This window comes from Lutra lutra, chromosome 7 (genome assembly GCF_902655055.1).
Source record: "Lutra lutra chromosome 7, mLutLut1.2, whole genome shotgun sequence".
Taxonomy (NCBI): Eukaryota; Metazoa; Chordata; class Mammalia; order Carnivora; family Mustelidae; genus Lutra; species Lutra lutra.
This window is the reverse complement of record NC_062284.1, coordinates 76,504,616-76,529,587: the sequence shown is the minus strand read 5'-3', so window position 1 is coordinate 76,529,587 and position 24,972 is coordinate 76,504,616. Positions and strand designations below refer to the sequence as shown.

At 37.5% G+C, this 24,972-nt stretch overlaps 1 long non-coding RNA gene across 2 annotated transcripts in view; it reads left to right on the top strand.

Annotated features, from left to right (window-relative positions):
- LOC125105619 (uncharacterized) overlaps window positions 1–23,286 on the top strand; it is a 35,605-nt gene extending 12,319 nt beyond the window's left edge. The window contains exons 2-5 of one of the 2 annotated variants that reach the window (XR_007128962.1): window positions 5,349–5,442; window positions 5,674–5,789; window positions 14,779–14,918; window positions 23,168–23,286. This is a non-coding gene — a long non-coding RNA (uncharacterized LOC125105619). The remainder of the gene's footprint in view (window positions 1–5,348; window positions 5,443–5,673; window positions 5,790–14,778; window positions 14,919–23,167) is intronic. The other variant, XR_007128963.1, reaches the window with a different exon arrangement.
- Window positions 23,287–24,972: the final 1,686 nt, after the last annotated feature.

The following is a 24,972-nucleotide window of genomic DNA, read 5'->3' as shown; positions in this document are numbered from 1 at the left end:
TATCATAGAAATGCTCTTAATTAGACTTGCTACACCACTGTATGTCTCATCTGAATTGCCCATGTATTATTGATAAACTTTATTGGATTATTTTACATATCATGTATTCATCTTGGTCTGATCAAGGCTCAGTTGTGTATTGCAATTTGCTAACTATGGTTGGTTGGCTGGCACACTGGAGTTCATCAGCCCCCAGTTCTAATTCAGGACGTCACTGAGGTATGAATAGATTAGGTTATTCTGCAGCCCAGAGGTTGATCCTTTATTAGCTCTTCAGTATTTGATAATTATAATGAAGATCACAACTGCAAGATCTAATTAAGTTTGGAACTTTCCAAAATTGACTTTCTGTAGAAAATTTCATGCTGAATGAATGTGACAATCCAGAAAATTAAAGAAATAGCCTCTTGCATGACTATATTTCATTTTCCTCCTCATACATAGAAGCATAGAATCCTGGGGCTAAAAACAGGGTTGAACAACTTCCTAAATTAAGAACAATTTTGCACATGGCCAAGATTTTAATGTCTATTCCCATCCAAGAAAAGTTTGTACATACTAATGCTTCTCATGGGTATATAGCAGTTTAATTTTCCAAGTGTTTTTACCGGTGTTATCTTGCTTTATCCTCATATCATCTGAATTAGGTGGGAGGGGTGTTAATGATGTGACTTTACACTGAGCTAGTAAGATGTGGGTTCAGTTGGCAGTAAGTTAACTTTTGGAGCCACCATTTCTTCCTCTGGAAAATGGGGATGAAAATACTTAAATAGGCTCTTCTGAGGATTAGAAATGGTTTCCAGTGAGTCTGACCTTTTTAGTAAGTGGTCGTGGTGATTCTCCCATCTACTGGGCCTTTCTGTCTTTGAGCCAGAATTGTGTCTTAGGCTGAGAGAGTTCGTATTTCCAGGCACATGTGCCTAATCCATTCTGAATGTGGGGATGAACATCTCAGCAACAGTGTTTCCCCTTAGGATTAGGAGTTGCAGCAAATAATTTCGTTGTATTTTTCTATCACCAATACAAATGCAACTGGGAGAACTAACTCGTCATCACCAGATTCCATATAAATTCTGCCCAGAAAACTGATGTGGTGGTACATTTTCCCCTTCACAGGAGGACAAACTTGCTCAGATGGTACACCATCGTTTCTAACACGTCCACTTGAAACATGTGTGCTGTACTCTTTGCTCTTCAGCAGACCTCATCGGAACTATCCCAGGTCATATCCCGACTGTAAGGTTCATCTTTTTCCTTTTCTCCTGATTTGATTATATTCAGACACAGGGTGGTATGATTTAAGAAGGCCAGATTATTGGCAGTGCAGCGTGCTTTGAGAGTCCAGGAAGGATTCCCTTAACACAGAGGACCTCCTGTGTGTTCAGACCTCACTCCCAGCCTTTCATCACTGATGTAAGCCAAGTCATCAGTGACTGAGTCCTTTGCAATCAACAGAAGCTTGTTATCACTCATGTCTACTTTATTCTGGTAGTTTGTGAAATTCTCTGAATGGATCAGAAAGCTGAGGAAAATTCAATCTAGTAAGATGCAGGGCAGGTGGATTTTCACTGTGTCGAGTGGTAGATCTCAGGTGAGTCTTGAGTTCATCAAAGAAAAGAACCCTAGACACGTGCTGAGGAGCACAGGTACTGGCGGGTGGAGAAGCTTGGTGTTCAAAGGGGAGGTAGGACATCACCAAAGTGCTGATGTGTATCAATATGATTTTCTTGGGCTAGATCTGCCATCAAGCCTTCTCTTGACACACTTCTTATCTTGCAGGAAACTGAAATCAGTTTAGGTCATCACCAATTTTCTGGGCTTCTGGCAAGAATAGGCATAGGCTTGCTATAGTGGGGAGGGGCAATTAGATTCAGTTCTCCTGGTCTCTCTACTTCCTGTATTCCAAGGCACTTACTTCACTGTTCTAACAGAACTGGGGAGAGAGACTACTATTTCCCTTTAGCCTTTACACGATCCTTTTTGCTGTTTTCCTCTCTGCCTTCGGAGCTCAGCTGTCACACTGAAGCAGGCGCCATTCTGTCACACTGAGCAGCCCTTGTTATATTTGAGAGACACAACCACAATTCATTTTACAGCTCCACACATTAGATAAACCTGCCCACATGTGTAATTGCATTATGTTTTGCCATTCATTTATTCAAGATATTTGTGAAACTTCTATGCTGCGCCAGGCCCTGTTGTAGTATTGGAGATACATCCGTGAAAAAAGTGCAAATAAAAACTTTTGCCCTGGGATGCCTAGGTGGCTCAGTTGGTTTAGCGGCTGCCTTCGCCTGAGGTCATGATCCCAGCGTCCTGGGATCGAGTCCCACATTGGGCTCCTTGCTCAGCAGGGAGCCTGCTTCTCTCTCTGCCTCTGCCTGCCACTCCGTCTGCCTGTGCTCGCTCTCCCTCTCTCTCTCTGACTAATAAATAAATAAAATCTTAAAAAAAAAAAACAAAAAACCTTTGCCCTCAATGGCTCGTGCATCCTGGCCAATGAGGTAATGTATGCACTACAATACTATAGACCAGGCACTTTTCATAGCCCTTTACATGCACTGGTTTATTCAATACTTACAGGTGGGTACTATTATCTGCCTCATAGTGCAGATGAGGAAGCTGAGGGAAGTGATGTGCCCAAGTCATGCTGCTAGTAAGCTATACAGCTGGGATTTCAACCTAAGCAATAGGAAGGATAGCAAGATTGAATAGTGTTTTTTGTAATACTAAGATTTAATGGCTTCTCTGATGATAAACCTTTAAAAAAAAAAGATTTTATTTATTTATTTGAGAGAGAGAGTGCATGAGCAGAGGGAAGAGGCAGAAGCAGACTCCCCACTAAGTAGGGAGCCCGACATGGCACTCAATCCCAGGACCCTGAGATCATGACAGTGGCCGAAAGCAGCCACTTAACTGATGGAGCCACGCAGGTGCACTTGATAAATAAACCTTTTCAGAGCAAATGTAGAAACTGTGCTAGCTTCCAACTTTCTGTCCCTGTGTCAAATATAGTAGATGTGTTGAAGTGTTAGATCTGATGTAAAACCCTAAATGCATCAGATGAAAGAGAAAGAACAGTCAAAAGTGTATGCTATATTTTCAGATGGATTTGGACACTGAATATTTGAGTAACACTGAGTGATTTTCCTGTAATTGGCTAAAATAAAAAAATGAGAACCAGGTAAATGTATAGTCATCCATATTTGAAAGATTCCATGATAACCTGCCAGACTTTATGAGCTGTTGACCAAGGAACCCAAACTCCATCATGCGATGGTTATTCTCTTAAAATAACTGGCCAGTCTGCAACCAACCTTTTGGGAATTGCAGGGCTCTGGGAAAACAGCTCTTAAAGAACCAAATACATTCTAGTATCCCTCGGGACAGACAGTAGTGCCTGAAATTTCTGACTTTTGTCATTTTTACTGCATAAGAGGGTTTATAAAAATCAAATAACATTAGGAATAGTTACAACTATTATCATCTAATCTTTTAATAGTTAATTGATAGAAAATGGGAAAAACATGGAGCAGAATATGGTTGGAAGATAGATCAATTAAAAATAAGGAAGAAAATAAACTTAGAGAATTATGGTAAGAGTACTTACCTCTGAATTACATCTCCTGACAAAATTTGTCTGCTTCCCTACCAGAAGGTAGGGACCATGAGGATGAGGCTTTCTTCTGCTCACCGCTTTGTCTCTAATGTCTAAACAGTTTAGACATATAACAAGTACTCAGTCTGTATTTGTTGAGACAATGGTTAAGTGAACACCAACAGATTAAAGGAAATAATACATAATTGCTGAATAAAGTTTCCATTGACATGGTTCTGAATACTTAAGGAAGATCCCCTTTTCAGATCAAGACAGTTATAAGACTGGGTTATAATTTTATTATCTCTAATGACTATCATCTAAATGACAGGATTTTAAGCTCAATAACAGGAAGATACTGTTTGTTTTCTTCTTTCTTAAACCACTACTGAATGAATAATAAATGAGTTGGCAGGCCAAAACAAGAGAAACAAAGTGAACTAGGGGATAAGTAGGAAATACTGCATTATTGTTTTAAGTCAGACCAGCCAATTTATCTGGCAAATAGGAAGAAAAGAATACGGCAACATAGAAAGAAAAAGATATTATTTTAAATCTATATTTTATTTTATTTTTAAAAAGATTTTATTTATTTGAGAGACAGAGAATGAAAGAGAGCATGAGAGCGGGGAGGGTTGTGGGTTGGGGGGAAGCGGACTCCCTGCTGAGCAGGGACTCTGATGTGGGACTTGATTCCAGCACTCCGGGATCAAGATCTGAGCCGATGGCAGTTGCTTAACCAACTGAGCCACCCAGGTGCCCTTAAATCTATATTTTAAAATTTGACTCTTCTTGTGCTTTGGGTCCACTTCTGTACAGTGGGTTCCCAATAAATGTTTATTGACTGCTCTATTGATTTTTCATTTTCCACTCCAAAATCAGCAAGTCTAGCCCAAATAACGCCCCAATTTAAAATGGATTAAAAATAAACATTTATTTAATTTTCACTATGCTGATGTTATTGAGACCACTTTTTGCTTATTGCTAGAACCAAGATGCAAATTACTGAGACTCCAAAACTCATCTATCTCTTCACCTCTCACACTCCCTCACTGCCAATTCATTTATTCCTCCTGGCAGTAAATGTTCACTACCCATCACCACAGCATCTGGCATATGATGGGCACTCAACAGATAATTCATTTATTTTGATTTTAAAAAGCACCCTCTTTGACGTGTGCAGGATGTGTTGGAAAGAGGTAAGTCAAGGGGAGTGGTTAAGTGTAATTGTCTTGAAAAACTTTGATTATACAGAATAAAACTCTTGACTTTACACCCAACCCACCCAATATGTAAGTTTGTGACTTATGTAATAAATGTGGCATTAATTGCCACATTTATGGATTCATGGATTCATATACTACATGCATCATACAACACACACAGAAACAGAAATAAGAAAGGATGCCATAAAAATGGGGGAAAAAACCACAAAAACAAAAACAAAAAAACAAAACAATGTTTTTCTGTCATGCTCTCTTCTACAATAACTAACCAGGATCTCAAAGCAAAATGCATACCTTGGGAAGATATGGGTGTAAATCCTTATTTCAGAGAGTCTTTATAATTTTGAAACTTTCTGAATTTTTGTCAGATGTCACTAGATGTCCATTGTTTATACCTCCTCATGCCGCTCACAAAGACCTTGTTCTAGAAATAGGGAAGGGTTCATGTTTCCATTTGCTTGAGGTTTGCTTGTGCTTGTGTTTTTGGATTACTTTAAATTTTTGTACGTTTTTGTTTTCTGCAGTAATCCTTTTAAGCCCCGTGTCATGCAGTGAGACCTGCTTTTGTTAAAATGAGATAATATGATATGGAAATCCACTTGAGTACTATGATGCTGGGTAAGTTGAAAGCAAATAAAAATGTTAGTATCACAATGCCAACCCTTCCGTGTTGTAGAACGCTCACTCTTTCTGCAAGATTTCTTTGCCAATCTGACATGATGTGTGAACATCTGATATGCAGACCAAGAGAGGGTACAGAATAAATTTGTATATTATATAAAAGTAAAGCTCAGTCTTTTCTCTAGCTTTGGGTAAAAAATAGGACAATCTAGTATTTTCTTCCCACAGCCCAGGGAATCATCATAGGAATCCCTGGAGTCTACATGCCTACCTTTTGATGTTGTTGCCCTAGAGGGTGCCAAAAGGAAGCAGTGGAAGTGGAGATCTGAAGAAAAATACATGAGGTAAAGCAAGTGAATGTAGTGCTAATACCTTGCTCTTTCAACAGTCCTTGTTCAATCAATTGAGTTTTTGATTTTTTTAATTTCTACCACAACTCTTATTTTGGTCCATAACTTATATCTGACGTACTACAAGGAATAATTGTAATTTTAGGTTATTGTACTTTTTTATTTGTATTTATGTATATTTTCAAAATGTTACAGCATGCATGCATTGTGAGGTATAAACAATGAAAATCTAATCACAGCTGAAAAAATTTTAGAAATAAAGTTTTTGCAATATTATTTTAAATTAAAAAATAAAAAGAACCAAGTTAAACGCAGAAAATGTTTTCTGTTTATTTTCCAAAGATTTGTATGTTACATAGTAACAATAGTTGGCAATTTTTGCAAGGTATATGTGAGAGAATCTTAAACTTGTCTGAAATTTTAAAAATAAATAGGCCCTTGATAATTTTTCTTTGTATTATATATATACCTATTATATTACATACGTCATATTAGATATTATATGTAACATAGAATCATGTTATAGTTATAGTTTGTAAATTACATATCCCTTTTTAATTTAATTTTTCTTTATTCTGTTATTTATTTTTGTCACTTCTTCAATCATAAACATCTCCACCAGAATGCAGGCAGAAGAAATAAAAAGGTGCAATCAAGCAATTTAATTCTGTCTTATAAGAGCAATAACGAAAATCAGTGTTTATGTCTGACTTTTAGCTTACTAAATGTTTACACATTTATCTTTTTACTTGATTCTGCCAACATTCTAAAGTAGATATTAATATTATTAGTAGTATTATGTCCCCATTTTATAGGTGAGGAAGTTAACTGTGGAGTGACTTGCTCAAGGGCTTTGTGTCCAACAAGTATAAGAGCTAGGACTTGAGATCTCACAACTGTTCTTTTTTTTTTTTCTGAATAATATTCTGTTATCTTTGTGTATCCAATTGTACAATGCATTACAATGCAGTTCTAGCAGGGGGTATAAGGGGAAGAGAGGTTAGACCTTTCAAAATCCTTTAAATATGAGACATACCAAATTAACAAGAAATAATGTACAGAAAATAATAGATATCAATATATCAACTGTCAATTTAAGTAAATTATTAATATTTTGCAAAATTCACTTCACTTTTCCATCTTTAAATTCATCCGTTAATACTATGCAATATTTATGTCTAAGGTTTTTGGTTTCATTCCTTTTTTCTTCTTATTCCTTAATTATTCTGAAGTGTAATAGATTATTTCTAATTGTTCTATATCTTTTAATGTCTTTCATAATAACTATATTATTTGGGTTTAAAAACTTATGTATATAAGTCTGTGTGTTGAGGGTGGGAGCATTATGCCATATGTTTTAATTGGCAACTTGTTTTTTCTTCATTTTTACATCATGGTGTGAGGATTTAATTCATTCATTACACTTTTGTTCAATATTTCATTGCATGAATAAGCCACATCACATTTCCTAATTGAGACAGCTTGGGTGTTTGTGCTTTTTTCTGTCACAAACATTGCTACAGTAAATACCCTTAGTACGTCTCCTTTTCCATACACTTGAGAGACTTTAAGGTAGGTATGTAAGAAGAGTAAGTTCTGGGTTTTAAGGTATGTGCACCAATACCCTTCCAAGGGAATTCCGAATTGTTTAACCAACATGGTGGTACCAATTTGCACTCTTACCAAAATTTCCATATTCCAATGTGCTTATTTTCATAGTATTACTAGGCTATTCATTTTGTCAACCAAATGAGTATGAAATCGTGTTTTCATTGTTGAACATTTATGTCCTTGCTTTTAGTGAAGTTGAAAAATTTCAAGTATTTTATCAACAAGTCATGCTTCTTTTGCATGTGTTTCCTGATACCTTTGCCCTTTCCTGATACCTTTGTTTCTATTGCGTTACTTGTCTTTTCCTTATTGATTCATGGTAGTTTTATATATTCTGAATTATAATCTGTTTTTAGCGGTAAGGATTATAAATATCTTCTAATTTGTGATTTGTCTTTTTATTTCATTTATTTTTGTCTTACACATTTTTATTCTTTGTTTAGAAAATACTTCTACTCTCCCTAAGTTTTTGCACAGAAAACTTTAAATCCTATGATCTCATTTGAAATGCCCTCTACTTTTTTCATTATGATGAGATTCCACTTAACACCAAAGATTTAAAATTTTAAAAACAAATGACTGGAAAGAAGCCAATTTGAAAAAGCTACATACTATATAATTCCAACTATATGACATTCTGGAAAAAGCAAAACTGTGGAGACAGTAAAAACATTAGGGGTTGCCAGGGGCTTAGCGGGAGGGAGGGAGAACGAATAGAGGGAATACGGGATTTTTAGGTCAGTGAAACTCTTCTGTGTGGTACTGCAATGCTTGATAAATGACATTATACATTTATCAAAACTCATAGAATGTACAAACACAAGCAGTAAATTACAATGTCAACTACGGACTTTAATTAAAAATGTATCCTTATTGGTTCAACAATGATAACAAATGCACCACACCGGTGCATGATGTTAATAATAGGGGAAAACAAATTGGAGGATCAGGGAGTGTATTGGAACTCTGTGCACTTTCTGCTCATTTTTTTCTGTAACATAAAACTTCTCTAAAAAAATAAACTCTATTAATTTAAAGGAATGCATTCTCTGACAATGAATAATTCTTTCCCACATACGAAAGTGATTAGAACCCTGAAGGAAGTATTAGAAAAGGTCTGGTTTTGGGGCACTTGGACAGCTCGGTGGGTGAAACATTCAACTCTTGATTTCAGCTCAAGTCATGATCTTGGGGTCAGGAGATTGAGCCCCGTGTTGGACTGCATGCTCAGTGGGGAATCTGCTTGAGATTCTCTTCACCATCTCCCTGTGCTGCCCCCCTCCACCACTTTCTCTCTCTTTCTTCCTCTCTAAACTAACTAAATAAATAAAATCTTAAAAAAAAAAAAAGATAAAGAACTGGTTTTGTAAGTCAGGGATAAATTATCTGGTGATGAGGGTGCCCAGATCTGGATAGGTATATGCTTGTTGTCCTGCTGTAATTATTAATAGCATCCACTATCTCTCTCAAAAACTGTCCCATTTAGACAATAAATTATATGACCATCTTGACCCCCTACAGGCTTGGCTATCAAATATGAGAGATACATATTTCTTTGACTAAAATAGGTTGGAAGGTAGTTTATAGATGTCTTCCAGTTTCCCTCATTCTTGGTGTAAGAAGCGGCTTACTTTTCAGTATGATGATTACCCCTGGCTCTGTGCTCAGGAATGACAGTTATAATTAATAACTGGGGAAAAATCATAGTTTATGCTAGAAGACAAGTGTGTTGTCAGTAGAGGTGTGTGTTAGAAAGCAACAGATCTGACTCACTGGGGAAACGGAATTGAAATATTTCTTCTTGATGTGAAGCCATTGAGAATTGCCATTCTCAATTCTGCTTTGCTCTTGACCTTGCTCTGCTAGCTCCTGTACAGAGCCAAGAAGACCTGGGTTTGAGTTCAGTTGTACGATGTGGTCTGAGTTAAGACACACAATCTTTTGGGGCCTCAAGCTTCCTCATTTGGAAAATAAGAGACTTGAGTCAGATAATCATTTTCTTTAGTTCTAAATTTGTATGATTATGTGTTCTACAATTTTTAGGTGTGCTGCTGAAGCCAAGAGTAGTGAGAGATAAGTCTAGAAAAGTAAATGAGGCAAAAAAAAAAAAAAGTAGAGGTTCTGAGAAGTTTAGAGTTGGGTCTTGCACTTCCAGGTGTGACAGGGCTGCTGGCATCAACCAAACATTCCCACTGAAAGTAACTAGAAAATCAGATACAATACAATAAATAATTGTTTGAAGGAGGCGGTGAGAACCAGCTGGTATTTGAGGGACATGATTAGGGAGAGAGGGAATAGCATCTTATACTTCATTTGTCCCTTCCGGAAATCAGCTGATTCTTGCTGTGAGTTCTGTGCTTGAGAATCTGGGGCAGCTCTTACTAAGAGACACAGGAGCTGGCAAAGCTTTGGCAATCATGTGGGGCTGGAGAGGCAAAGCTCAGATTTCAGGGCTGTTAGAGCAGCCAGGACTTGAAGGTCCAAGTTCCTGAAGTAAAGAAAAGCACAAAGAAGTAAGCCTGACTCAGTTTTTTGTTTGTTTTGGAACGTGTTAAAATCTCAAAAAGAAACACACACACACACACACACACACACACACAAAAGAAAGATTTATTTATTTATTTACTGAGAGAAAGAAAGCAGGGGGACGGGCTGTGGTAGAGGGAGAGAGAGAATCTCAAGCAGACTCCCCACTTTTAAGTGTGGAGCCTGACTCAGAGCCAGATCTCCTGACCCTGAGATCATGACCTGAGCCAAAATCAAGTGTTGGATGCTTAACTGACTGAGCCACCCAGGTGCCCCAGGAACTTGCTAAATTCTTTTTTTTTTTTTAATAAAGATTTTATTTATTTATTTGACAGAGAGAGATCACAAGTAGGCAGAGAGGCAGGCAGAGAGAGAGGGAAGCAGGCTCCTCGCAGAGCAGAGAGCCCGATGCGGGGCTCGATCCCAGGACCCTGAGATCATGACCTGAGCCGAAGGCAGAGGCTTTAACCCCCTGAGCCACCCAGGTGCCCCGGAACTTGCTAAATTCTTAAGTTGCTCAGGGTTAGAACTTAAGAAGCAAAGCAAAAATGTACTGACAGTTAATGTGGAGTTGTTGGCATCTTCATAACCTCAAGGAGAAGGAAGAAAATAGGGTTTAGGATATGTTGAAGAAGAGCCCTAATCCCAGGCTTTCGGTCAGGATCTCTCGGAGGCTGTACCCCAGAACAGTGGGGGCAGAGGGAAGAGAGTAAATTGAAGCTTACTAAAATTGAAATCCAGTCTCAGCTCAGCTCAGCTGTGGATTAGATGAAGGCATTTTGTTTTTTTTTTCTCTAGCTGAGTGGGGAAGATGACAGATGATACTATCTTAAGACTGTATACATTTTCATACAGGATAGATAATATTCAGTAAAAACATGCATGCACATATACACACAAAAAACAGGTCCAGTATTTTTTAAAACATAATACAAAGTGGCATGTAGGACACAAACCTTCATTTAGAGCCCCTGATAATAGCAGTGTATAGACAGGACCAAGAGAAGGTGGGGATTGCTGTGAGGACAATTTACCCACATCCCTACAAGGAACCATTACATCAGTTTGGACACTTGTGTTGTAAATGACAGAAACCCTATTTCTAACAGACTGAAGCAATCAAAATAATTTATTGGCTTATTAGCTGTAAAATCCATAGATGATGGGCTAGGTTTCTGGATTTGTTTTTGGGGTACAACTCTGTCATCAAAGACAGTTTCACTTTTGGAGTGTCAGCTGTAAATCTTCCCTCATAGCAGCAAAATGGCTTCAGTAATTCCAGACTTCACATACACACAATTCTTTAGAAGAAAGGATATGGCTGTGGACTAGTAGCTTTCTCAGAATTGTGAGAAACGTTGTAGAGATGAAACCTCCAGGAAACATTTTTCTCAGAACAAACTGGCACAGATTGGGTTCAGTGTCAATTACCGGACATATGCCTGTGACCAATAACTCTGACAGATGACATAGGAAGGCTCTAATTGGTTTAAAACAACCACAGCCCCCTCATAGAGCAGAGCACTACACATCCCAAAAGCAGCGTAGGAGGTGTTGGGGAGGCATAATCAACAGCTACTATGGAAGTTTTGAATAAATATGTGCACGGTGAAAGAAACATGCAACTATTAAAAAAAAAAAAAAAAGGCCAGGACACCTGGGTGGCTCAGTTGGTTGAGTATCTGCCCACTGCTCAGGGCTCAGGTCATGATCTTCACCATCCTGGGATCAGTCCCATGCTGGGCTCCCCACTCAGCGGGGAGCCTGCTTCTTCTGCTTCTTCCTCTGCCCAACCCCTTCTCCCCCCGCCTTGTGCTCTTTCTCTCAAATAAATAAATAAGGTCTTTAAAGAAAAAAGCCTAGAAAAAAAAGAGAAAATATATAATTATTGCAGGTAAAGTGACCATTCCAGAAGAACATGTGTATATGAAAGAAGAACATTTTCTATAGGAGATGCTGGGAACTGTCAGATTTAAGGTGATTAAATACACAAAGGAAAAGAATAAAAAGATAGTGTAAATTAAAAGAGGATATTGCTAAGCCAATTTAAAAAAAGACCTTCAGTAAAAATAGCTACATTATGGGATTAATTTATAAATTAGAAATAGAGCAGCAGAGAATCAACATGGGTACCAGTCAAAACAGTAACATGGGGAGATTCTTAGGAAAATGAGCAAAATAGAGCAGAGAAGATGAAGAAATGATGTCAAAAGAGGCTGTAATATATATGAAGCCAGAAATTGGAGGTTATATGTGTTGATAATTGGTGTTCCCTGAAGTAGAGAATAATGTAGGAAGAAAATGGTCTATTTTCAAGGATGTGATAGAAAACTCCCCTGAAATGAAAGAAAATATGATCCTGTACATCAAAAATGTGGCCCTCTATACCAGGAAAAACTGTTGTCAAAAAACACGTAAACACACATCCTGGGAAAAATGATTGGATATCAAACCCCTCCCCCTACAAAAAAAAAATTCCTTGGTTTTAAAATCAGAAAATGGAAATCTCCCTCAAGGATAAATAATCCTTCTGACCCATAGATTTAAGGTTATTCTACCAAAAGTCTGAAGTTTGCCTGAATGGGTTTGTGCACACATATGTGTGTACACACTGATTTTCCCTCTCTCGCTGTCTCTCTCTCTTTCTCTCTCTGCCAAATAAAATCTTAAAAAGAAAAAAGAAATAAGAAAAAATTACAGTATCTTAGGTAAAGAAGGAGTTCTTAAGACATAAAAAGAGGGTACAACATACGGGGAAAAACTTGGATAAATTTGACTCATGTAAAACCAGGGTCTGCTGTTTATCAAAAGACGCCTTAAAGATAGTGTTGGCAAAGGTTTACAGTAATCAGAACTCTTCGGCATTGCTGGTGGAAATATAAATTTGTACAGCCATCTTGGAAAACAGTTTGTATTATCTCATAAATAATCCCAGATACCCTGCTTCCTTGATATGCCCTAGAGAAAATGAGCCCCTCAGCCCCAGGACATGAAATAAGAATGTTTGCAGCAGCACATTTTCTAGAAGTAAAAGCAAATGGACACACAGACACTGGAAATACCAAATACCGCTCAGGTAGATAATGGATGAATTCTTTGTGGATGCATTCCATGAATGCTAGAAACCTGTGTAAAGGAAGAAACTGCCTCTACTATAAGAACATGGAAAAAAATCTCAGGAACACAATTTTGAGGGGAACAAAGCAAATCATGGCAGGATACATAGGATATGATTCTATTTGTATGCAAAGCAAAGGTTGAATCAGTTTCTCCGAAATTACTGAGCTGGAAAAAATAGTGGCAGAATCAATGAATAAATATAGGAGTTGCATCTTTGAAAAATCAAAACCAAACCATAAACTAGATAAAGCTGTCTAAAATAATCAAGAAACAAAGTAGAAGAAACACAAATATATATATAATTAGAAATATATCCATTTTTGGTTGCTGCTTTTCCAAATTACCACAGGATTTTTTGTTTGTTTTTTTTTCTCTCTCTCTTTTTTTTTTTTTTAAGATTTATTTCTTTATTTGGCAGAAGCAGCAGAGGGAGAGGGAGAAGCAGACTCCCCACTGAGCAAGGAGCCTGTTGCAGGACTGGATCCCAGGACCTTGGGATCATCACCTGAGTTGAAGGCAGCTGTTTAATCAATTGAGCCACCCAGGTGTCCCAAATTACCACAAAGTGGCTTAAAACAACACAAACTTATTATCTCACAATTCTGTAGGTCAGAAGTGTAGGTGGGCTTAGATGATCATCAGGTTCCTCTGGGCCAGGGCTGAAGGGATGAAATGAAAGTGTCAACCTGAGCTCTCATTCTGAGGTGCCGAGGAAGAGTCTGCTTTCGAAGCTCATTTAAGCATTGGCAAAGCTCACTTCCTTGTGGTTGTAGGGCTGAGGTTACTGCTTTCTTGCTGGCTTTCAGTGAGGAGCCTCTCTCAGCTCCTTCAAACCAGCAGCTGTGTGTCAAATCCTTCTCATACTTCCAATCTTGCCCATGTTCTTCACGGTACATTCATTCTACCATATTTTCTGACTCCAGTCGGAGAAAGTTCTGTGCTTTTAAGGGTTTCCGTGCTTTGATTGTGTCCCCCAGGATAATCCGAGAAACTCTCCCCTTCTCAAGGTCTATAGCCTTATCCTATCTGCAAGTACCATAACATATTAAAAAATTCGGAGGGTTAGGGCATGGGGGCCGGGCAAGGTGGCAGAGAGACTGAGCATTCATCTGCATATTATAAAAAAAAAAAGGAAAGAGAAATAACTCCTGATGCAGAAAAACACAACATATATTATAAAGCACAAATAAGTGTGAAAACCTACCGAAATGGATAATTTTGTAAGAAAACATAATTTACTAAATTTATCATGAAAAGAGGCAGGCAAAAATCTCTCCATGGGAAGGAACAAAGACTATCAAATTTCCTACAAAAGCACCAGTCCAAATGGTTTCACAGTTGATTTTTTCAAAACTTCACGAAATAGATAATATCCAATGTTATCTACATGGTCCGAGAAAATTGAGAAAAGGGTATGCCAGCTATTATTTATTGGTATCCAGCCTCTTATCTGACCATCTGTATTCTCTTCTGTATTTTGAGGATCTGGAGCAGGGCTCTTGCTAGCAGGGTTCTGGTTAATTCTGCCAGCTGGAGGCACTAATGTAAGATTAGGAAGGGGGAGGAATGGAGAAGCCAAGTTCTCCTTCTGGCAGTGGTGGCCGGTCCAGGGCTGGTATGAGCGGGCTCCTGAGTAGCTGTGATGGGGGTGGTGGTGGTCCAAAGGCAGCAGAGGCCACAATGACTATGTGGTTACTTCTTCCAGGCCTGCAGCTGCTTCCTGTAGGTCCTGATCTCAGGGTGAGATCTTGCTCTTCCAGCCCTACCAAACGTCTTGAGACTGGACTTCCTATTTCAACTCCCTCTCTGCTGGAAATATCCTGAATGCTTCCCATGCTTCTTAGTAGAATCTGATGGATACAGAAGGTAAGCATTTGAGTTGTTTTTATAAAGCCTGCTCAAATTGATCCCATAATCTGACAAACACAGCATAAAAAGGAAATGTCAAACTGATCTTATTAATGAATGTCAGTGCAAAACTTCTTAATAAAATGTTATATAAAATATTAAAATAAAAACAGTTTAATGAATACTTCTATAAGTAATAAATCATGAATAACTGGGGCTCATCTCAAAGTCATTTATCATATCAATATGTCGAAGGAGGACAAGGGAATGAAATAACAGGTGTAAATTTTCCAAAGAGGGAGACAAATTTGTTTCTCATGGTAATGTACTTATATAGCCCCAAAGAATCAGCTGAAAAGCTATTAGACACAATATGAATATTTAATAAAGTGCCTGGTTACAAAATTAATCTATAAAATAATTAGCTTTTGGTTTTAAAAACAATAACTGATATGAAAGAAAATATCTTCGTTACAAAAGCAAGGAAAAAAATAAAGCCAGAGAAAAGCTTTTGAAAATGTGCAAGCCTGCATGAAGAGAACTTTAGAACACTGACCAGGGCATAGAAAGAGGACTGAAGGGGAGCCTGGGTGGCTCAGTCATTAAGCATCTGCCTTCCGCTCCCTTGGGTCATGATTCCGGGGTTCCTGGGATGGAGCCCCGCCTTGGGGGGGGGGTCCCCTGCTCAGTAGGGAGCCTGCTTCTCCCTCTCCCTCTGCTGCTCCCTCTACTTCTGTTCCCTCTCTCTCTCTTTCAAATAAATAAAGAAAATCTTAAAAAAAAAAGCAGACTGAAGACATGAAAAGAGGCATCTTATATTTTGGTTAGCAAGCTTCGCGTTGCATAGATATCAATCCTTTGTAAAATAATCTGCTAAAACCATATATACATCTCATCAAAATACTGAAATGTTTAATTTTAATTTTTTACTTTTTGATTCTGACAAAATAATTCTAAAATACAAATTTGGGTGAATATAAATTTGGGTGAATACTGAGAACAAAAAAGAAATGTGGGGGTCTAACGGTATCCAAGAATAAAATGTACCATGAATGCAACAGTATTTAAAACAGTATGGCACTGATGCAGGAATAAAGCTGATGACCATGAACCAGAGCAGGAAGTTCAAAATAAACTCATGTACCTAGGAGAGTCAGCCTATGATGCAGATGACTTTTCAAATCTTTGAAAGTATGCACTTCTTAATGTATACTAATAGGATAATTAGCTAACTGAATGACACAAATTTAAATGAATCCTGATCCCCCCTTCTCTCATTATATCAAAATAAATTCCAAATTAGTTAAAAAAAAAAGTAATGTGCAAGTGAAAATTACAAATATTAAAAGGGCATATGAGTAAGTTTGTTTTTATACTTTGAATGAAGAAAAAGCTCTTTTAAGCATAAAACCAGCAACTATAAAGAAAAATAACTGATATATTTTGAGCATAAGTATTAAACTTTTTTGTTAGGTAAGATTAATGGATGGATGAATGGATGAATAGAGTCAAATGACAAATTTTTTTCACAGATTAAAAAATAGTTATAAAATGTATCAAGCAGAAGGATTGAATCTTTCAACAGACAGAAAAATTCATTAAAATCAATGTGAAAAAGATTAACCAACAATCTAACAGAAAAATGGTCAAAGGATATGAATAGTCAAAGGGAAAAATATAAATGGTTAATAACTTTAGGAATAGTCCTAAAGTTAAAATAGTCCTAAAGTTAATTAATTCTTCAAAATTAATGAAATGCAGGGGCGCCTGGGTGGCTTAGTGGGTTTAAGTCTCTGCCTTCAGCTCAGGTCATGATCCCAGGGTCTTGGGATCGAGTCCCGCATCGGGCTCTCTGCTCAACAGGGAGCCTGCTTCCTCCTCTCTCTCTGCCTGCTTCTCTGCCTACTTGTGATCTCTGTCAAATAAATAAATAAATAAATAATCTAAAAAAAAATAATGAAACGCAATTGGAAATAATGAAACACACTTGAATCATTAATCACATTAGGAAAAATGAAACCAGTCTATAATCCCATTGTTGGTAAATAGAATACAGTGACCAATACACTTGGTGTCAGTATAAAATGGTACAATGTTTTTGGAGGTAAACAGGCAGTTTTGATACACACCTTAAATTCTTATATCCCATAAAGGAACAATGGAGATTTCCCTGCATATTTCATTTATATATTAAACACATAATCTATTGAACACTTACTATGTGCTGTTCTCTGTGTTCACTACCAGGGATACAGCAGTGATCAAGAAAGTCTTTGTCCGTAAGGTTTCTGCTATCCAAAATATAACATTGCTTGTAGTGATTTAAAACAAACAAACTTGATGTTAGTAGAATTTTTGTGTGTTGGTAATCCATACAACATGATACCATGAAATTATTAAAGAGAATGAGATAAACATGAGTGTACTTTTTGGGAAAGTTCATGAATAATCGTGAAGCAGAAAAACAAGTCACATTAAGTATGCATAATATAGTGTTACCCCAAAGTTTGTCAAGATACACACACACACACACACACACACAGACACACATACACACAAACACATTCATGTGCCTATAAAATAAAACATCTAGAAGAATACATAATTCATTCAAGAGATCATCACTGGGAAGCTGCATGGGAAAAGAGGGAGATGTCAGACTATTTCTCTTAATTTCATAGAATTCTAAATGGCTTATTTCTTCTTATAATCATATATTAATTTTTAACAATTAAAAAACTCCATCTCAGATATTTTTAGAAAGAAGTCTCTCAAAAGGTCATTTACATTGATTCCCAGAGCATATTGGGATCTGTTGGCGAACTTCACATTTCCACTTCCTCCCATGGGAATGGGTTCCTGCTTAATTAAGTGACCCAGCCTGCAGGGAAGTTATTGGCAACACCATTTGGAACACCTAGATGTATCCCAGGAGTTCTATTTCTTAACTGGGAGGTAGTCCATCAAATAGAGAATTGACTTCATTTTTGAAGTGCAACCCCTTCACCTTCTAGCATTGTTGACTAAGTTTCCCCTCACCATTGTGGAGTCCTCATGCTAGAAGTCATCACTGCTGTTGGTTGGTATTTGAAGATACCAAGGGGAAGAGCTATCATTTATTTCATAATCCAAAAGTGATCATAAGGTGTTTATTTTAATAGTCTTCCCTTTATATTTATTGCCTGGGCCAAACAGGAAAAAATCTGTGGGCCTGACACTTGGTTTTGCAAATACACCTTTCCCGGCAATGATGATGGTCCCAAGGCAGCAGTGGCATGGGCATCTTAAAATAAAACATCTTTCTTACATAGAAGAGGTGTACAATTCTCTAAAGGTTTTGTCATGGCATTTAAGTAGGCTGATATTCTACAGAGTAGTCATACCTACAGATTTGATGGATTATATTTTAGGAAACATGATTGTTTTCAGTGGGGGGAAAAGCCTCCACAGACGGATTGATACTGGGCTCCATGCTGGGTCTTATGCATTAATCATGAAGTATCATGCTTATGCAAATGTGTAGATTCCCAATTAGGCAGAGAGCACAGAGCCCTGGGAATAATGTTATGGGCTATTGGGCCTTTGAAATACACTCCTTGGCCAAATTTTCAAAAGCAAAGCAGATTTGAGATGCCTTTTTACTCTTGAAAACAGGTGTACAATTGTCTTCTTAGTGCTTATTTCATGCCTTCGACCTTAAAATAAAGCTTTCTCCCAGTTGGCATGATTTTCCCTCATTGCTCAACAGAAGCAGTGGATATTCTGAATCACTGACAAGAAAATAAAATGTTCATTCAAAATCTATACGTGCTAAGAATATTGAGGATACATCAATATTTGGGGTTTTGAGCCACACATTTTGAATGTTTCGTATATTCAGTTTTCCTCTGGTAAGCTCTGCCATCTCTTATATTTTCTGTGATTAATCAAAATATTCAGGTTTCTATGTTGTAAATCCTCTGCACATGATGCAAATATCATGAAGAGAAAACACAAATGCTGGAAGACAGACTTTTGCTTTTATGTATTACTTCTCATTTTCAAACTTTACTTTGTTAACTTGAAACTGCTGAGGTCTTACCCTGGCTCTTATTATCATAAAACACTTGTTGGATCCACTCCAATATCTGGCGAGGATGTAGTGGTGGGTGGGAATGAGGGAGAATAAGAAGAAAGTTTGGAGAAGCTTTTGCTCTCCTTCATTTAAACATCTCTTTCTAAGGTGGTCATTTTGAGTTTGGTTATGTCTACTTGCTAATTATTCAGATGAGGCATATAGATTGGCAAATCAAATGTTGCTACATAAGGAAATTTCGTAGGTTAGGAGAAAGGATGAAAAGATAAATTTTTGTAGTCATATATACGGTAATCCTTGCCTCTAACTATCTAGTTTTAACAAAAGCTTCAGACACATGTTTGAACGTTTCTTATTCAACTGGGAATCAATTGAATAAGAAACCAGTTGAAGGAAATCCCTACTTTCTTCATCACAATATCTAGGACACAGCTAATTGATAAGTCATTTACTATATAAGTCTTGCTTCCCATACAGCTCTCACTCATGGCTTGAGTGCTGTGGAGGACTGGCAGGGATGGAGAGAAAGAAGGAGGGGGGAAGAAGAGAGGGAGGGAGGGTCAAAAGAGGGAGGAAGACTATAGGCTTAGGGGAGAAAGAGAGAGCTGGAAACCTTCTTTATAATATTTGAAAGTTGAAGATGATGTCTGGAAAACCCTCCTTCGTGGGAAGAAAGGACTTTCTGACTTTTAAAAATGGTGTTAATCTACTGCGCTGTTTTTTCAGAATGCTCCTGGCTATGTGAGTAGCACTTCCAATTAGATCTCGTTGAAAAGTTTGTACAGAAGTCTGTAGCCCTCCAAATGCAATTTATTACATTGGGCGATTCAACAAAAGATTGGCTTTTCTTAGCCCAGGCCATATATGGCATTGGCAAGTTAGTCCAGTCAATCTTTTTCGACATAGCTTCTTAATCCTGGCAACAAAATCATCCTTCTTTCTTCTCTTTCTCATTCTCTCTTTCTTTTTCACACACCACACACACATGCATACATGATTTTAATGATTAAACATTTTAAGTAACTACTGCTCCTCACTTTATGAGGACTGTAGGAAAAAAAATGTCTCTGTGTAATCCTGTCAGTGGAGAAACTCATTTCTCAATACATTATTAAAAATCCAGGCTTACCGAGGGGACTTTGTAGGGCATGTCGTATGTTTCCTGTGACTTTTGAGTAGCTGTGGAAAGGGAGGTGTGCCCATTTGCCCCAAGCAGGACCTGCTCTACAATTGAGGCCCTCCCTTCATCTCCAAATTTGGAAAGCTTCACTCTCCCCACTGGTGGTGTCCTCCGTGAAATCAGAAGCCTACAAGGAGAAAGATCAAAGGGTGAGAGAAAGGCCATGGTACATCGTTGCAAGAAAACATCTGATTTCTGTTGCACTTAGGTTTATTTAGGTGTTTTCTGTTTCCATAGTGAAAAACAAAGCAGCAACTGGAGAAATAAGGCAATAGAAAATTATGATGTCAAGCTGGAATTTGTTGAATGGAAATTAATGAAACTTAATGATGCTCCTGAGTTTTCTCTTCTACAAAAAGGTTATAAAAGGGCTTTTTGTGTCAGTGTATTGCCTTGCTTGCTCACTCTGTGTTGTTACTTTGATTTTTGTGTTGTTACTTTGATTTTTGTGTTTACTATGCAAGAGAAGTATTTTTTCCCACCATGGTCTGGAACAAAGGGCAGAGTAGTGCTTGGTGCTGACCAGTATCATCATATCCTTAAGAAAAAAAAGGAGCATCATATTTTTAAGAAAATAATCTAGTACTATGATCTGGTAAAAATGGAACTCTTTCAGACAGGATAGCCTTGATCAGTAGAAGGTGGTGGTCTTTCCTCACAGAAATGCAGAGAAACAAGAAAGGACAGGCTTCAACTTCTAAGGCGTCCCACCACCCCATACCAGCCATCCCCCTTACATCGAATAAGTCTTCCAACCCTGTTTATAACTGAGCCCAAGAAAAATATCTCAGCATGACTCTGCCAGTTAATCGCCACCAAATTTGTTCCATCCTTAATATAATTTTGTCATCTCTCAGTTAGCTACAGTAAGCTGTTCTGTAATGACAATTTGCACTACTTTCTCCCATTCTATTTAGACTTTACTTCTAATTAGAACAAATAGCAGTTTTCGAAGTGTTATGTGGGGGCTCTTGGAAGAGCCCCAAGACCCTGTCAGGAGGTCCTCATGGTCAAACCTATGATTTTGTAATGTTATTTGTCTTTTCTACTCTTATCCTCTTACATATGTGCAGTAGAGTTTTCCAAAAGATTTTTAAAATTGATTTTAATTAGTTCATTAATAATTTTAATTTATTAATTTAACAGATTAGAAGCAGATACTAGATTCCAGCTATCTTTTATTAACAGACATTAAAGAGATTAAGAAATTTGCAAAAATGTAAAACAGTGCCTATCTTCTTATTAATTTTTAAGTAATATTTTGGAAAATATAGCGATATTTCATAAAATATGTTTGTATTAACATGTGGTAGGTTTATTATTATTTTAGTCTATTTGTAAATACATGCTTTTAGATTTTTTGAGTTTTAAGAAAAGGTCTTTGGGATCCTCCATAATTTTTAAGAATTTTAGGGAATCCTGAGACCAAAACATTTGGGAATCCTTAGCTTACAAAGTGAGCAGAGCAGAGTGAAAGTAGGAAGTGATGCCTTTATCTTTAGTGTCAGAAAGTACTTATAAATTAAGTACAGCTGGGCCCTGCTTTATAATAATCAAGTGTATTAATATTAATATTCACAATGAAGATAAATTGTGGTAAAATTCTAATTTAAAGCAGCTTTGATGAGTTTTTTAAGTACACTGTGACTAGTTTTCAAAACTATAAGTGCATTTTCAACTTTTTAAAAAAGATTTTATTTATTTGAAAGAGACAAAGACAGAGTGCATGTGAAAGGGGGAGCAGGGGAAGGAGAAGCAGACTCCCAGCTGAACAGAGAGCCTGATGCAGGACTTGATCCCAGGACCCCAGAATCATGACCTGAGCCCAAGGCAGACACTTAAGTGACTGAGCCACCTGGGCACCCTCATTTTCAGCTTCTAAGAACATATGTAGTGCAGCCTGATGAACACATTGGCCCTTATTCTAGGTGAATGAAAGTAACAATCTTTGGGTATGAGAAAAATAGCAGTAATTTAACTGGGCCTTAAAGACAATGAAGCTGAAAAATCTGTATTTGGTCTTTTTTACAAAAACTGTAAAACCAAAGTAAGATATAGGGAAAATGAAAATGTGACTGGCTCTAGAAGAAGGAGATTAATATCCTTTTCAGAACCAATTTATTTTAACGTGAGTTTTGTTTTGTTTTGTTTTAAGGTAGAAATAAGAAGAGCAAAGAATCATCCAAGGACAAACTAGATTACTCTGCCAGATTTGCCACAGTGTTGCTATTTGAGATACTATTTAAAAAAATTAGAGCAGGGAAACTTGATTAAAATTGGTTTGGGCAGAATCAAGGGAATCAAGAATTGAGAGAGAGAAAAACAGAGTTGACTTTGGAGACCCGCAGAGAGAGCTGTTCCACTTGAAATTAACAAATGGGTTTAGGGTCTAGCAAGGAAAGTCTGAACTTGAACTACACAAAAGCCAAAAACACTAACTGTCCTCAGAGAAAAATAGGAAAAACAGTCCAGGACAAGTTAACAAGTTGCATCTATTTAGTAACAAGAGCATATGTTGACTGGGGGCGTGTGTGTGTGTGTGTGTGTGTGTGTGTGCGCGCGCGTGTGTGTGTGTGTTTGGTACTGGTGTCAGGTTTCAGAATTTGCTGCACACACTCTTGATGACAGGGAGCCCACCATGTTTATGGGCCCTGAAAATGGTCCATTCTAAGGAGGAAACCAAAGGGCCCAGAGGTATGTGGTTTTTGAGCAAGTCTGTCCTTTGCAGAAGGAGAAACGCACATCTACTTCTCTAATTTCTGGAGTGTGCTTTCTTGTACCCAGAAGTCCACAGTCACTGCTAAGAGTCCTGTTCCTGACAGCTAGTTAAAGTGCCATGTTTTCAGTAATGGCTACCAATTCTGACATTTGATTTTTAGCAGTTTGGATCAGTTGACATTTGACTGGCTCTTGAGTTTACTATCAGAAGATGGGCTTTTGCTTCTCTTCAGTTGTAAGATTTGCTGCATTAATTTTTATCAAAATTTTCAAAATTTTTATCAAATTTTTCAGAAACAATACATCAGGCCCCTCTCCCTGGAAGACAAGCTGGAAGAACAAGAGGACAACAACCCAAGCGTCCCCATAAAACTGTACAACACCAACACCAGAGGATAATAGTATATTAAGTTCCTGGTATTGCCTCATGGCCTTTTTATTTCTTTGATTTGACTTTTCTTTTCTTTTTTTTTTTTAATTCTTTCTCAACATCTTTTCTGTTTTTTTTTTTCTTTTTACACACTTATCATTTCAACTAGATGCTTAGTACAACATATTCCATAGTAACTTTTTAACTTGAAATTTTTCACACATATACTTTTTTCTTTTTCTTTATATCTATATCTGTATATAGATATATAGAGATGTAAGCTTCAATGTAGTCCTTTTCTCCTTATTCAATTTTATATATATATATATATATACACATATATATATGCATATGTGTATATATATATATATATATATATATATACACACACACACCAGTTTTAATTTCCCTGTATCTCTGGAAAGTAGTGTTCTCTAACAAAGAGAACAAAATACACCCAGGAAGAACTCAAAATATCATCATCTTTAGCCAAGAAAAGGACAAGGAAGATCTTTCTTCAATTTAGAGCTCTTTATAGATTTTGTCATTAACTGAACACAAAAGGTTAGAATGAAAAATTTTAGCCATCTTCATCATAGATGTGGCCACAGCCTCTACTTAAATTTTCCATTTAAAATATGTCAAATCTATGCATGCCTAAATTGGAGCTACTTAAAATCAAAGCTACCTAATGGTACTGAAACTTTTTTTTTTTTTTAAGATTTAATTTATTTATTTGGCAGAGAGAGATCACAAGTAGACGGAGAGGCAGGCAGAGAGAGAGAGAGAGAGAGGGAAGCAGGCTTCTTGCTGAGCAGAGAGCCCGATGCGGGACTCGATCCCAGGACCCTGAGATCATGACCTGAGCCGAAGGCAGCAGCTTAACCCACTGAGCCACCCAGGCGCCCTTTTTTTTTTTTTTTTTTTAAAGATTTTATTTATTTAAGTACTGAAACTTTTTATATGATTAAACCACATGATGGAAAAGATAAAGCACCAGTCTTCCTGCTCACACACTGTAGGGGGCCAAGAAATGATTTTCCAAGTTGTAGCATCTAAACTGTGTATAATTCCTAGGTTATTCAGAGATCTAAGTTCCTTAAAGCTCATACATACAAATGTACCCATGTAAACACACAACCTGCTGAATGCTGCTCAAAAAATATGGGAGGGGTGCCTGGATGGCTCAGTGGGTCAAGCCTCTGCCTACGGCTCAGGCCATGATCTCAGGGTCTTGGGATCGAGCCCTGCATCTGGCTCTCTGCTCAGCGGGGAGCCTGCTTCCTCCTCTCTCTTTCTGCCTGCCTCTCTGCCTACTCGTGATTTCTCTGTCAAATAAATAATAAAATCTTAAAATAAAATATGGGAAAGAGTTAAATGTAGAAAATACATGTTACAAGTAGAATTTAAACTGAAGAGATTGAACTGATAGACCCCCTTAAGCAGTTGGAAGGAAGCAAGCTGCAAAAAACATACCACCAGGGGCGCCTGGGTGGCTCAGTGGTTAAAGCCTCTGCCTTCGGATCAGGTCATGATCTCAGGGTCCTGGGATCGAACCTCACGTCGGGCCCTCTGCTCAGCAGGGAGCCTGCCTCCTCCTCCTCTCTCTCTCTGCCTGCCTCTCTGCCTACTTGTGATCTGTCTGTCAAATAAATAAAAATCTTAAAAAAAAATACCACCAGAATTAAAAAGGAGGACAGGGATGAGAGAAATAAGCTTCTGTGGAAAA